This window comes from Equus quagga, chromosome 18 (assembly GCF_021613505.1).
Source record: "Equus quagga isolate Etosha38 chromosome 18, UCLA_HA_Equagga_1.0, whole genome shotgun sequence".
NCBI lineage: Eukaryota > Metazoa > Chordata > Mammalia > Perissodactyla > Equidae > Equus > Equus quagga.
The window spans coordinates 35,426,044-35,439,069 of record NC_060284.1 but is presented as its reverse complement, the minus strand read 5'-3'; positions in this window follow the sequence as shown (position 1 = coordinate 35,439,069).

The window sequence follows — 13,026 nt, the reverse complement described above, 5'->3', positions numbered from 1 at the left end:
CCTCCATCTTGGAAGATTGGGATCCTGGTTCATGGTCACGATTCTCCATGATTTTAATACCCAAGCTGTTAGGGAAATATAATTAAAAGTAAAATCTTCTCCCAACCCAGTAAATCTCTTTATGAAGGTAGTAGAAAAAGAAAACAGTTTTATTAGTGATTGAGTTTTAAACCAGAAAGTGATGTGCATCACAGGCAATCTGCTAAGAGATTGCAAGGAGAGAGGAAGAAATCTCCCCCTCTGATACAGCCAAGCAGATACAACCCATTGCATACATGTTTCCAAGATAAACAATGACTAGTCCTCAAATAAATGGGCTTGACAGTACTATTTTTCACACATAGTTCCTTCTAAATTCACCTGGTAACTGGCGTGACCACCTGTGTTAGCTAATTGATTTTATCCAGAGGAAAACAAACTTCTGATATCTTTATGACACAAGACACTTTTACAACTTGGAGCAAGACATCCTAGAGTTAGGCTGTGGCCCTCCCATGGATGTTTACATTTCAAAGAGATAGGTCCTAGGTCCTTGAGAAAGACATTCCTGGGTCATAAAACTGGCAAGAGGCTTATGAAGTTTCTAAAAAGGTTTATATACATTTCAAAGAGACCTAGAAAAAACGTACAAGTTTTCTAAAGCAAATGTTCTAATAAAAGGCAGAGGGGAGAAGTTTCTTTCCTTATTTTAAATAGGGAGAATTAAGCTTCTTGTTTTAAATTTTTATTTGTACTTACAATGCAGATAATCTTTTCAATACTTAGGGTTTTCTCAGTATGTCCAACTACCTCAGCTATCCACTCCTGGAGTTATAACTTAAATCTCATACTTACCTAACTGTAAACCCCACATAATTTCAATATCAAGCATTCCTTCCCTAACAATCACCTTCAATTTTCCAGAGCACTCCCTCAGACTACTGCAATTGCAAAGTATCTTTCTCTCCGCCAGGATCTACAAGCCACTGATCTATAATATACATCTCATCATCTTCCGTCCCCATTATACCCCCAACTTCCCAATTACTGAGCTTTGCTTCCATGGATTTTCATCAAAACTATTCCAATGCATATATTCTTAACTGCCATATCCTTCCTCTTCTGTACAGAGAGAAGTTGGCACTGCAGAAGTCTGACCTTCTGTTCTCGTATGCATCCATGGCAGTTGAATGTGGTGGGAGAGAAATACACAACCATGCTGTCTGGTCTCACTCTAAATTCACGATAATCAATCTCTAGAGGAACTTTGGTGCTGCCTAGCAATTCTACTACCTGTGTCTCATCCATTCAATCTTCTTTATTCCAAGGTAAGCATTTCATACTTTATTTTCTCTCCTTCAACCACTTTCCTCATCTTCAACTTTTTCCTATTTCACTAAGGAAATGTGAGTGATCATTAGAAAACTGCCATATGTTTTCATATTTACTAACCAACCTGCATCTGTGCCAATGTGTTCTGCATATCCTCTGGTTACTATAAAAGAGCTTTGAATGTTCCTATCCAAGGCCACCATCTCCATTTGTCCAATAAATCCATCTCCTCTTGCCTACTCAATAACATCAACCCGGTGATTTTCCCCCTCTTTTCTATATTTCTGTTGGCATTTAAACTCGCTATAATAAATGTCTATTTTAAAAATTAGAACAATGACATATCAACACGAATAATCTGTAATCAATCTATAAATCAAAATTGGGGTGAGTTTATTATGAGCCAGATCTGAGGACTATCCCAGGGCCTTCCTTCCTCAAAGAAGGAGGGGCACCAAAGAAGTGGGGTGCACCCAGTGGTTATATACCATCTTGGAACAAAGAGCATATGTCACATATGATAAGAATGTCCCTTTTACAATTGTCATGAGACGCTTAGTTGACACAGTAGATGAGTGGTCAGCAGGTCAGTGGTCACAAGGTGAGCAAAGCACATCAGTAATTAATCCTTAGTTCCGTGGAAGAGATGCTTATTCTTAAAGAAACGCCGATATAGGGGGAAGTTACCTCCCTATCTTTAGAGGCATCATTCATGTCTTTGGGACGTGGTAAATATTTAAAGCAGACATACAATGCATGCTCAACAGGCCACATCAGGCCCTTTTGGAAAAACAAGGTCAGACCAAATTAGTTTTAACCCAAATGGATTCCTCATATACTCCAGTATATCCTATTGCTTCTCTTCATCAATACAAAAAAAAAAAAAAAAACCCCACAAAAAACCTCTCTTTAAGCCACATTCTCTTGAGCTACTCTCCTATTTTTTGATTTCCAATAAGTTACACACTGAATTATCTATTCTTATTATTTCCTGTTCCTCTCGTCTTTTTCTTCACCAATCACATATCAATAAGGCTTTTTCCCCTCACCATTCTAAACAGTATTTGTCAAGGTTATTAATGACCTTACATTGCAAAATCTCCTTTAGCAATAGTCCCCTGAATGATCTTGTGCTCATTCCTTTGATTAAAATCCAGAATAAAAGCAAAAAGCTTCACAATGACTTACAAGGCCCTGCATAATATATTTTGTCTCAGACTCTTCACACGCATACACATTGACCAGAATCGGGTCACTTTTCTCTCTGCCTTCACCCTCCCCTCTTCTCTCACTCACTCCATTCCAGTCATAATGATTTCTTGATATTTTTCACACACATTGAGTCAGCTCCTATATCACGGCTTGTGCATTTGGTGTCATCTCTGCCTAGAATAGAATTCTTCTACATATCTATATTATTCATTACCATATTTCCTTAAGGACTCTGTTTAAATTTGACCTTAACTTTTTCCTGAATATTCTAAATAAAAACAACAACGATGACCTCCCCATACCCCTCCCCAGTAACGTACTCCTGCTCTGCTTGCTCCTGAATTATCACCACCTGATAGACTTGTTTGCGTGTCTCCTGCCACTGGCCACACATATTAGAATGGAAGAACTATGGAGCAGAGCCCCGGCTTTGTTTTTCCTGTTCTGTCTTCCTAGAACACTTCTGGCACAGAGTGGGTACTCAACAATTGTTTGACGAATTAGTTGGTGTTAAACCATTTATAACACCTTTCACTCTACATTAAATTTCATTATTTTTCTTCTCCTAACAATCAAATAGTACAAAAGCATTATTTTTCTGAATCTTTAGACTTTTTCACATTAATAGGGAAGCACTTCTTTATCAACTACTCATTTAGAATATATAAACTTATTAAGGGCACAGTCATTACCTTATATTTTTCATTGTGTCCCACATTATCGCTGGATTTTTACTGAATGTGTGCTCAATAGAATAGGTTTTAATTACCTAATTAGTTTATTTCCTTAATTTAGTGAAAACCTATGTAAAAAATTAGCAAGTCATTACTTAAAACATCATTTTCTTTATTTCCCACGAGCGAAGTACTATAATGGCTCCATTAAGATATTTTTGTGCTGTTTAATATCTTCCACAATGGGTCTTATGCTTTCTTCTTCAAAACACTCTCCCATTATTTTTCCATATTCTTTTTGGATTCCGGTGTAGCCACTTTTCTCAGTGTCCTTCATGCTTGCCAACTCCACTGCTCCATATATTCCCACAGCTCCAGAATTAACACTTCCCTTATACAGACCACGTCTTCTGTACCCTTTATGGTCTAGGCTAACTGCAAATGTTTCTGTGATCATACCAGGCTACACTCATCCCACCCTTCTTCAAACAGCAATTACTCTTACAGTTAACATGCCTGCAGCCATAATACTTGTGTTTGTTTTTCTGTTCTTGTAGAATTACATGTATAAATATTTACTCTCCAACTGGAGAGTCACCATTTTGTACCTTTCCACTGAAACTAGCATCATGATAAACACATTACAAAAGCTGAGTAAATGGACTAATTTATCATTAAAATGCTGTTGCTAAATTATAATAATTAGTTGACTGGCAATTCAAAATAAATCTTATTCCACCAGCATATAAAATAATTTTGATTAAGACTTTCATGCTAATTTCAAATTTTAGCTAGAGTGACAAATAGAGAAAAAATGAGAACTAAATTTCCCCTCCATCCAAATTAACCAGATACTCTCCCTAGAAGAATTGGCAAACTTGTCATGTAACATTTACTTGTTAATCTAATCCAGTTTATGTAAGCAAAAGATTAGATATTTGAAAAGAGTTAAGTAAGGATTACTGGATTTTTTGTCTTTTGGGGAATACTGTAGAATTTCCCCACCTTTCCTTATGGAGGAGTCTTTCCAAGCCTAGTTGTTGAGAGACTTGAATGTATAAAATGGAGAGACAAGTTTTTCACCCAAAATCTCATAGGCCCACCCTGGTGTGGCCATGAGAGTAAGGCATGGTAAGAGAGTGTTTGTAAGAGCTGGATATTTGAATTCTGGAGCTTGGGGATATATATAAATTAAAAAACTGGTGTGTTCTTCTTGCCTGGTGGATTGAGAAGCTGGGAGAAAATACAGAGCTGCTACTGATGACTGGTAAAATACAAAGGGTAATGGAGAAATCATGCACTCCCACATTTTAGCATGGCAAGGATAGGTGAGTTCCCCATGGCCAGAGGGACACAGCAGGCATTAGCTAGGGTTGGGCCCTATAGAGGTGAGAGGAGTCAGGCTTAAGGAGAATTGCACGGAGCAGATAAAGAGCATAGCACTCATGTCAGGGACTTTTGCAGTGTAGAAATCCTTATGGGGACCTTTGAAGAACCATTACCTACACCTCATGAAAAAGACATGTTTAAATGAATACTACAAAAGAAGCTTTGGAAGCCAAGCGTTGATACCCAAGAGACAGCTTTGTAAGAGGAGGAACTAAGAAAATATTATTTTGAGTAAGTAGTTTTCATTTACTGAACCTTTTTTAATTTTTATATTTCTTCAAGTTTGCCTAGTGCAAAGAAATTTTTACTTGCATCAAAGCAGTTAGACTCACCATTTTATTTTTACGTTAGAAAAGGTTGATGCTAAGACTAATATGCATAAGAAGTTAAGAAAATATTCCATAAATATTTGAAAGCAAAATAATGACCCTGCTTATTTGATTTTTATTTATTTGTATTTTTATTTCTAAGAGGCAAAGACAAACACTAAATTCAAAAGGAAGAAAAAAATACAAAAAGTTGATTACCAATTTATCATCTCTTAGTAATATTTACAATTTTATGGTAAATATAGTAATCTTAAAGTAGTAATATAAAGTGGTTTTATAATAAAATATAATAAAACACAAATGGTCGATAATATCTAAGCTGAATCATAAATGGTCTTTAACTTAATCTAATAGCTGGCTTGCTATTCTCTCATATAAATTGTCTATGGAGGTTTGATTAAAGGTTGGTTAATTTCAAGAGTTATCCTTGACATTGGTCTAAATTCGGATAGAGTATAGCCAAGATTTAACCAAGGATGGGGAAAAGTAAGTTCAGAGGAGAAAATGAATAGGAGCAATCCAGTTTTTCCATCACTATAAATTGAGTCATAAGAAAAGCAATCTTCAGGAAGTGACTCTTTCACCTTGACAATGAGTAGCAAATCCCAGCAGTTATATTCTTACCTATTGAATGTTTTCACCTTGATATTTTCACTTTATTTGCTGAAACCAAACATTGTAGGCCCAGGGAAACCAAAGCATGACATTTTCTGTTGGCTACTGTTCTTTCCAGACTGATTAAATCTGTAAGTGACTGCTTCAGGATGAATTTCATTATTGCCTTTAAGCAATTAATTGATTTCTTGATGCTCAATCTTCTTTCACAATACAAAGGAGATTTCACTTTTTGTCACACCCTCCCACTGAAGGTGTGATGCACGTCTCAGGGAAGTTTTGTCGGTAGGAGGATGCATTGTCCCCTGGCCATTTTCCCAGTCTCATACCATACATAAGAATGAGGATCATGCTATTGCTTCTGAAATACTTAGACCTAAAATGGTCCTGGCTGCCCTATAGGCTAGAAAGTCAGCCAAATACTGTGCTGATATTCCTATCATGGTCTGTCATCACCTTGTTTAATATTAGATCAAAGGCTGCTGAAGCACCTAAATTAGATTAGCTAGTTTGCCTTCTGCCATCACCGATACCATTTGGCTCCAAGCACAGTTTTGTGGAGTGCAATAACTTACATCTCTCTCTCTCATCTTCCATTACAGCTTATAACTGCAAAGATTCTACACACTATATAGGTCATTTGTGTCTTCCCATGTGGCCTCTATTGGGGCTCAAACATCGGGTTTCTCAGAGAAAAAGCTTGCTGCCTTGACCCTACGTTTTCAGTGGGGATGTGGCCAATTCTATAGCCCTCATGGCCAAGACTATATTGCAATATTTTTTACCAGAACTAAGCAACAGGCATCAGTTCAAGCTGAAAAAACCGGTTGGCTGACTTTTTGAAAGGATTTAAAATGTCCAAGTATTTTTTTCAGAGAAGAAGCTTATCTCTGCCTGGGTGAAAAAATATGACAGCATGCAAGGATGGTTGCACAAGACTGAATGGGGCAATAGCAAAAATGGTCACATTGGATTGGAAAATGACTCTGACAAGTTTCCATCAATACTGACTCAGTCAGGTGGTGCTTGGAGGTCACTGGACAAACACATCAATATCAAAAATGCTTAGCTGGGGTGCTGCCATGCTGGCATAGTGGTTAATTTAAGTTCATGTGCTCCATTTCAGTTGCCTGGGGTTCCCAGGCCCAGATCCTGGGTGTGGACCTACACACTGCTCATCAAGCTATGCTGTGGTGGCATCCACATACAAAAAAGAGAAAGACTGGCAACAGATGTTCACTCAGGGCCAATCTTCCTCACAAAAAAAAAAGAAAGAAAAAATGCTTAGCTGTTTCATAAAGCATGGGAGGGACTCTTTATGATAGTTTCTCCCTATTCGTGCTTAGTGTTCAGTTTCTAATAGAAACTTACTTATATGTCTATAGACTTTGATTCCTTTCTCTTAAAAGCACCAGTAAGCAAAAGTTTATGATTTAGAAAAAAGATGAGGAACTTGAAGTCTGCAGTTTAATTTTGAATTCAGCCACTTAGAGTGATCAGTGGGTGGGAGGACCTGCAATAGGGTTGAGGAGAAGGGCGATTTTACAACTGCAACCAAGTACACAGACTCTAGATGGGGAGACTGGAGCTTTATTAAATTAGATATTGTTCGACAAGATGGACAGTATGGCTCTCCAACATTTCCCACCTGAAATTTTTAACAGGCTAGGACCTCCAGGCCCCGGCAGTAAGCAAGGAGCAGAATAGTTTACTGCCCTGACTTTGGGCCTTCCTGAATTAGTGCTTTGCTGCTGCCCCAGTTTACAGTGTTCACCCTCACCCATCATGCTTTTCTAGTTTCTAGAAAAGATGCAATCTTTCAAGTACTCGAGAGTGTGGTCTGTGGTAGGAGATGACAAGAAACCGTGTCTTATTCACTTTTTGCATCCCAGTGCCTAGCACAGAGAAGATTCTCAGAAAATAGCTCACAGTATAAAAAGAACTCTTTCCTCTCCAATTTTCAAGTCTATTAACAATTTTGGTAAGACTCAGTTTCCCTATCATGGAGACTGAAAATATTAATGGTGATATTCTGTGGAGTCATTTCAAGAACTAAAAGAGATAATGCACATCAGTGCATTTGAATTCTAAAGCTTGAAAGATAGATAAAGGGTTATATATTTGAAAGATGTTTTCAGGTAGCAAATATTTCAAAAATTAATATTGATTTTCCTGAAGTGTATTCTGTGCCAAGTGGTTTCTTGAAATTGTTTGAAGTTTAATATTTGTTTGGTCATTTTCTTTTCAAGAAGCTTAGCAGAAGAAGAAAATACTTGCAAGAACCTCTAAAAATCAAGGACTCTTATTTGCGACTGAAATTTAATGATCCTATAATATCTGGATATTTATTATTTATTAAATTTCTAGATCATCGTCATCATGTCTTTTTTTTTTTCTACATGAAGACAGTCAAGTATTAGGATCATCGAACACTGACTTCTAAACAACTGCATTTCCCAATGGCAAGTCAGGGCTATCAATCATTTACTATATACCATTGAAGAAAAACTGAAGAATGACAAACTATGGTTAGATTTAAGGAATTAAGTTAGGTCAATCAATCATGGGAGGATGGACTATATAATGAAAAAGCTTTTCATAGTAACAGATCTAAAACTTGGACATGAATTTCACGATCACAGCTAATTTCTTAAAATCCATCTAAAGTTCCTTATCCTTGGATTGGTTGGGGCTGGGGGACAAGAAGTAGGACCATTTTTCAATAGTGAGTGACATCCTAGCATTTAAGCTTACATTGTTTGTTCTTCAAAGGCACCTCTCTCATCCCAAATTTGGGAGAGTTCTTGCCTAAATTTAGGGGCGGTGAGAGAAGAGGGCAGCAGTTTAAATTGGCTCATCATTATCCTTTCAAACATATTATCTATGTCATAATTCCTTTTCGTCTTGTTCAAGAATGTAGACTTTCTCAAGCCAAGGCTTAGTAGAGGGGAAAACATTTTTTTTTTTTTCCTCTGCTGTCTACTAATAAATCCTCTTTTTAATGGGAGAGACATCAAATGCCTACTTGCTTCATGAATAGGAAAAAGGCCACTAACCAAGAAATATTGAAAAAAATTAATATTCCTAAAATATTATGTAGCTATACCTGAAACTGAAACAGGGAAAAAATCTGGTGGTTTTATCCTAAGAAATGCTTACCGAATTGAATTAAAATATGCGTGATATACATTTTGGAATAAAATCTATTTAAAAGATCCTTCCTGGTTGATATCACAATGCATTGATGTGCTCTTTCTTCTAAATTTATTAAACAAAAGTGAATATAAAGGTTCCTATAACAAGTATGGATTTTGTTCAGCAAATAATGAAGTCAGTAAGGAACTCATAAATTGCTGAGTATAAATTACTACTGCTGAAGGCTACCGTTGCCGAATATTTTCCTTTAAGGAAGATTTAATTCTACTTACTGAGCATAAGTATTTCATGCACAAGAATTTAGAAAGTTCTTTCCCCAAACCTGTGTGTATTCTGAATGTCATTTGCTTACAATTATTCCCTTCTGTGAAAAGTAAAAATCACAAATAAGCAGAGATTAAAGTACAAGAAATTTTCTGCATTAATTATATTATAAAATGTGACCTACATCAGAGCAAATACACATTTTTTTCCTGAGACTTTCATATAGATTTTAAAGTTATTTTCAAAATCATCATTATCATCCACATGGAAAGTGCTGAATGCACATATTTGTGAATTGAAGCAAATGTATCTTTTCATCTGGAAACTACTGTCTCACTTCATGTATTCTCCTTTCCTAGGGCTCTGTTACAAGGTCCCACAAACTGGTTGGCTTAGACCAACAGAAATTGGTTGTCTCACAGTTCTGGAGGCTAGAAGTTCAAAACTGAGTCGTTGGCAGGGCTGGGATTTGTTGCCAGCCTCTCCCCTTGCTTTGTGGATTTCACCTTCTCCCTGTGTCTCTTCACATCGTCTTCCCTCTGTGTGTACCTGTCTCTGGGCTCAAATTTCTCCTTTTCACAAGGACACCAGTCATATTGGATTTTGACTTATCCTGATGAACTCATCTTAACTGATTATATCTGCAATGACCCGATTTCCGAATAAGCTTGCTTTCTGAGGTACAGGGGGTTAAGATAGCAACAGATGAATTTTGGGGACATAATTTAACTCATAATACTCACAGCTTTTGGCAAGAGGGAGGGCTCAGTTCCTCACCAGTTGTTGGCAAGAGGCCTTAATTCCTTACCATGTGGGCCTCTCCATAGAGCTAGTTGACAACTCTTGATAACTTTGTAACATTTAAAAATAGGATTTGCGATTGCAAAATCTATATTCAAATAATATCATGCTATCCTGAGCACATCATTAAAAATCACTTGCAATGTTTCTAGAATTTATAAACTGTTCTCATGGGATTGATTTAGCTTCAGTGGCATTAGTTGGCATTATTCTCTTTATATATAATGGCAGAATTCTGAAAAATAGTTAGAATTATTTAAGCATGATGATTAATATTATCCAGATCCAGTTGTGTGCCTAAAATAAAAAGAGTTTTAGAGATATTAAAAGTGGGGTAAAAAGAAAGAAAAAAATTGCAGTAAAATTCAAGAATATCTGACAGTAGAACAATGCCTTACATTTTTAAAAATATTTTTACTCTCCCCAATTTGTCTAAACATAAAAATAATTATTTTAGAAGAGCAAAAACCAGATTCCATAAGACTTTCTCAGGATGGTAACTAATTATGTAGTTTCAATATTTTGCTTCTAGTTAAAAATTCCCATAATTAGTTTTGAGTTAGAACAGAAGCCCATTTCAAGCTATTGCTTAGGTTTGATAAAGTTAAGATTATTCTAGAACTTAATTGTAAGTAGAAATGAATTATATGTAAATCCTCTCTCATAAGGGAAAATTCCAGCTTCTAGCATCTCTAAAGATAGGGAGGTTAAGCACAGACATCTCTCACAACTTCACTTACTACAGAGCCAAATGTCTTCTTTACCTGTAAAATTTAAACTCGGAAACACAGTGCAGTTTTAAGGGCTTAGTAGAAAGATACCGTGGAGTACGTATTTATGCTTCTATTTCTTTTTTATTATGCATTTTGAAATGATAAGCTTTGACTTGATATCCTCCCCCAAGGAATAGAGATATTTGCAACCAGAAAGAATCCATTACTTATAGCTATAAAGTACTGGAATTAAAATTTAAATTATAATTTAAACTGCATAAAAGCAATTCTAAAATGGAAAGTATTAATACTCGCCTACCTACTCTCGTTTGATATTAAACGAGATGAAACCAAAGCAAATCAAGTAGCCAACAAGTTACTTTAAAAGACATTTGTCAATAAAATTTAAGAGTATACTTACAAAGAATTTATAAGTATAGATTTACATTCTGGGTTGCAAAAAGGGAAAAATCTCACTGAAAAATTTAATATCAAACAAAGTCAATCAATATTTCTAGCTTACAATAGTGTAAAATAGTAAAAAAATGGCAAAGATACAATATTAAACATACATATAATGTGATCTTCTAATGTTACCTAATAATTTTCTTATATTAATACAGTTGATATTATCTCCTTATCCTCTCAAAAGAATTGAACTTTCTATGAACATTAATGCAGCATTCACTTCACTGCACATTAATGTGAAAGACGTTATTACTCTGAGCCCCAGGAATTCCCAGTGGCAAAGGGCATTAAATCATAATACCCACATACTGCCTTTTTAGCACGCCTGACATGTGAGCCTTACAGCTTCCCTAAATTCAGCAGTGACATTATGATGAGACTGTGTCCAAAATTTGCCTGGAATAGCAGCATATTTGTATCTGAAGAAAAATGCATCATGACCACTACATAAAAATTACTGCAATTTTATTTTTAATATTTCATTATAAGATTTCGTGGGAATAGCTAAGCTTCATTTTGAAAATCACAAAGAAACACACTGAACTTTGCATTTCCTATTTTTATGTATCCTTAATATCCTTCAATCTCTTTTGTTTATCCTCACCTTATAGGATTTGCAACATTTGTATGCTAATCTGTTTATAACTGAAAGGAAGTTTAATATCTATGACCTGATACTATTTAGACCTAATTCTTAATAGTACATCAGATTTATGTATAAGTAAAAATGCATATAGTTTATACAGACCTTATATATTTTAATTGAAGTAATTCTCAGTGATATCTCATCATCATCTTTGGCTCTGCTTTAACTGACAACACACACTGCTCACAAGGCAAGTACATGTTTTCTCTCCCCAAATCCCAGATGTTTATTCTACTAAATCTTTGTGTATTTGCTTCTGTTTTCTTTTTCTCTTTTTCAGTTTCCTCTAACGTCTTAAGAGTGGAAAACCAGCAGTGGGAGTGAAGAGCCAGAGAAAGGGTTGAGACTCATCGTGCCATGGGGAAAAAGTCTTGATTCGCCATATGTCAGAGGTTGGAGAGAACCTTCAAATACTGGAAAATTTAGGAGATGATTTTATGTTTTATAATTATTTATTCCATTCGTTTATTTTTTAGCTTTTTGGTTTATAATAGAAAACCTCATTTTGACCCTTAACCACTTAGAAATAGGTACTCTACTCAATGGTACCAGAAATGTAGGGGAAAAAAATTGTGAAAAAATTTAAATGGACCAAAAAGATCATGGATGTCCTGCCTAGGTCACCCTTAGGGGTTATTTCAGTCTTTCATTATTTTGAGAGATTTTACAACTCTGTAAGTGTAGAAACTGTTATCAACAAGGCAAATGATTCCTCTCCATAGGAATTAAATTTATCAGTAAAATGTGGTTGATTTTTTCCCTACAGATAAACTCATTTTGAGTTTATTTTTAAATTTATTTTAGCTTACCTTATTTGCCTATATATGCATTTCTTTGAATTTTTCTTTAAGCCAGTTGTAACATCTTACCAATTTCCTCATTATTCATAGGCTAAATAAGATCTTTGACATGTATTTTTTAAAAAAATTTATTATATATCATTTCTGAAAATCCTCCACCAAGATGCCCAATGAACTCACTTGATAGGAAGAGGTAAATATGTTGTCAGAGAAGTGTTGTCAGAGCAGTTGAGCTCACTCAGGTTTCTATTTTCTTGGCTCTCAGAGGTGAAATCCAAGTGATGAAAGAACTAAACTTTGGTATTTCTCCAGTTTTTGTTTGTTTGTTTTCTTTCCTTTTTTCCCTCTCTGCTGATATGGTGTTTTCCTTTAGGGTTTGGTTTGCTTACGCATTTCATGTTATATCCTGTTGATGGCAATAATGCCTGGGACTTTGCTTTTATGGTCTGACCACTTGCTGATCCACACCTGACAGAACAGATTAATAGTTATAGAGCTTTATGAGCTATTCAGTGAGAGCTAACAGGAAATCTCATTTGTTAGCCTTTTTGTTTGTTGTTTGTATGTTTGATTAATCTGAGGTCAGATCAATCAAGCATTTATTCCTATCAGGAAGGAAAAACAGCTCTTTAATGTCTAGACTGGTGA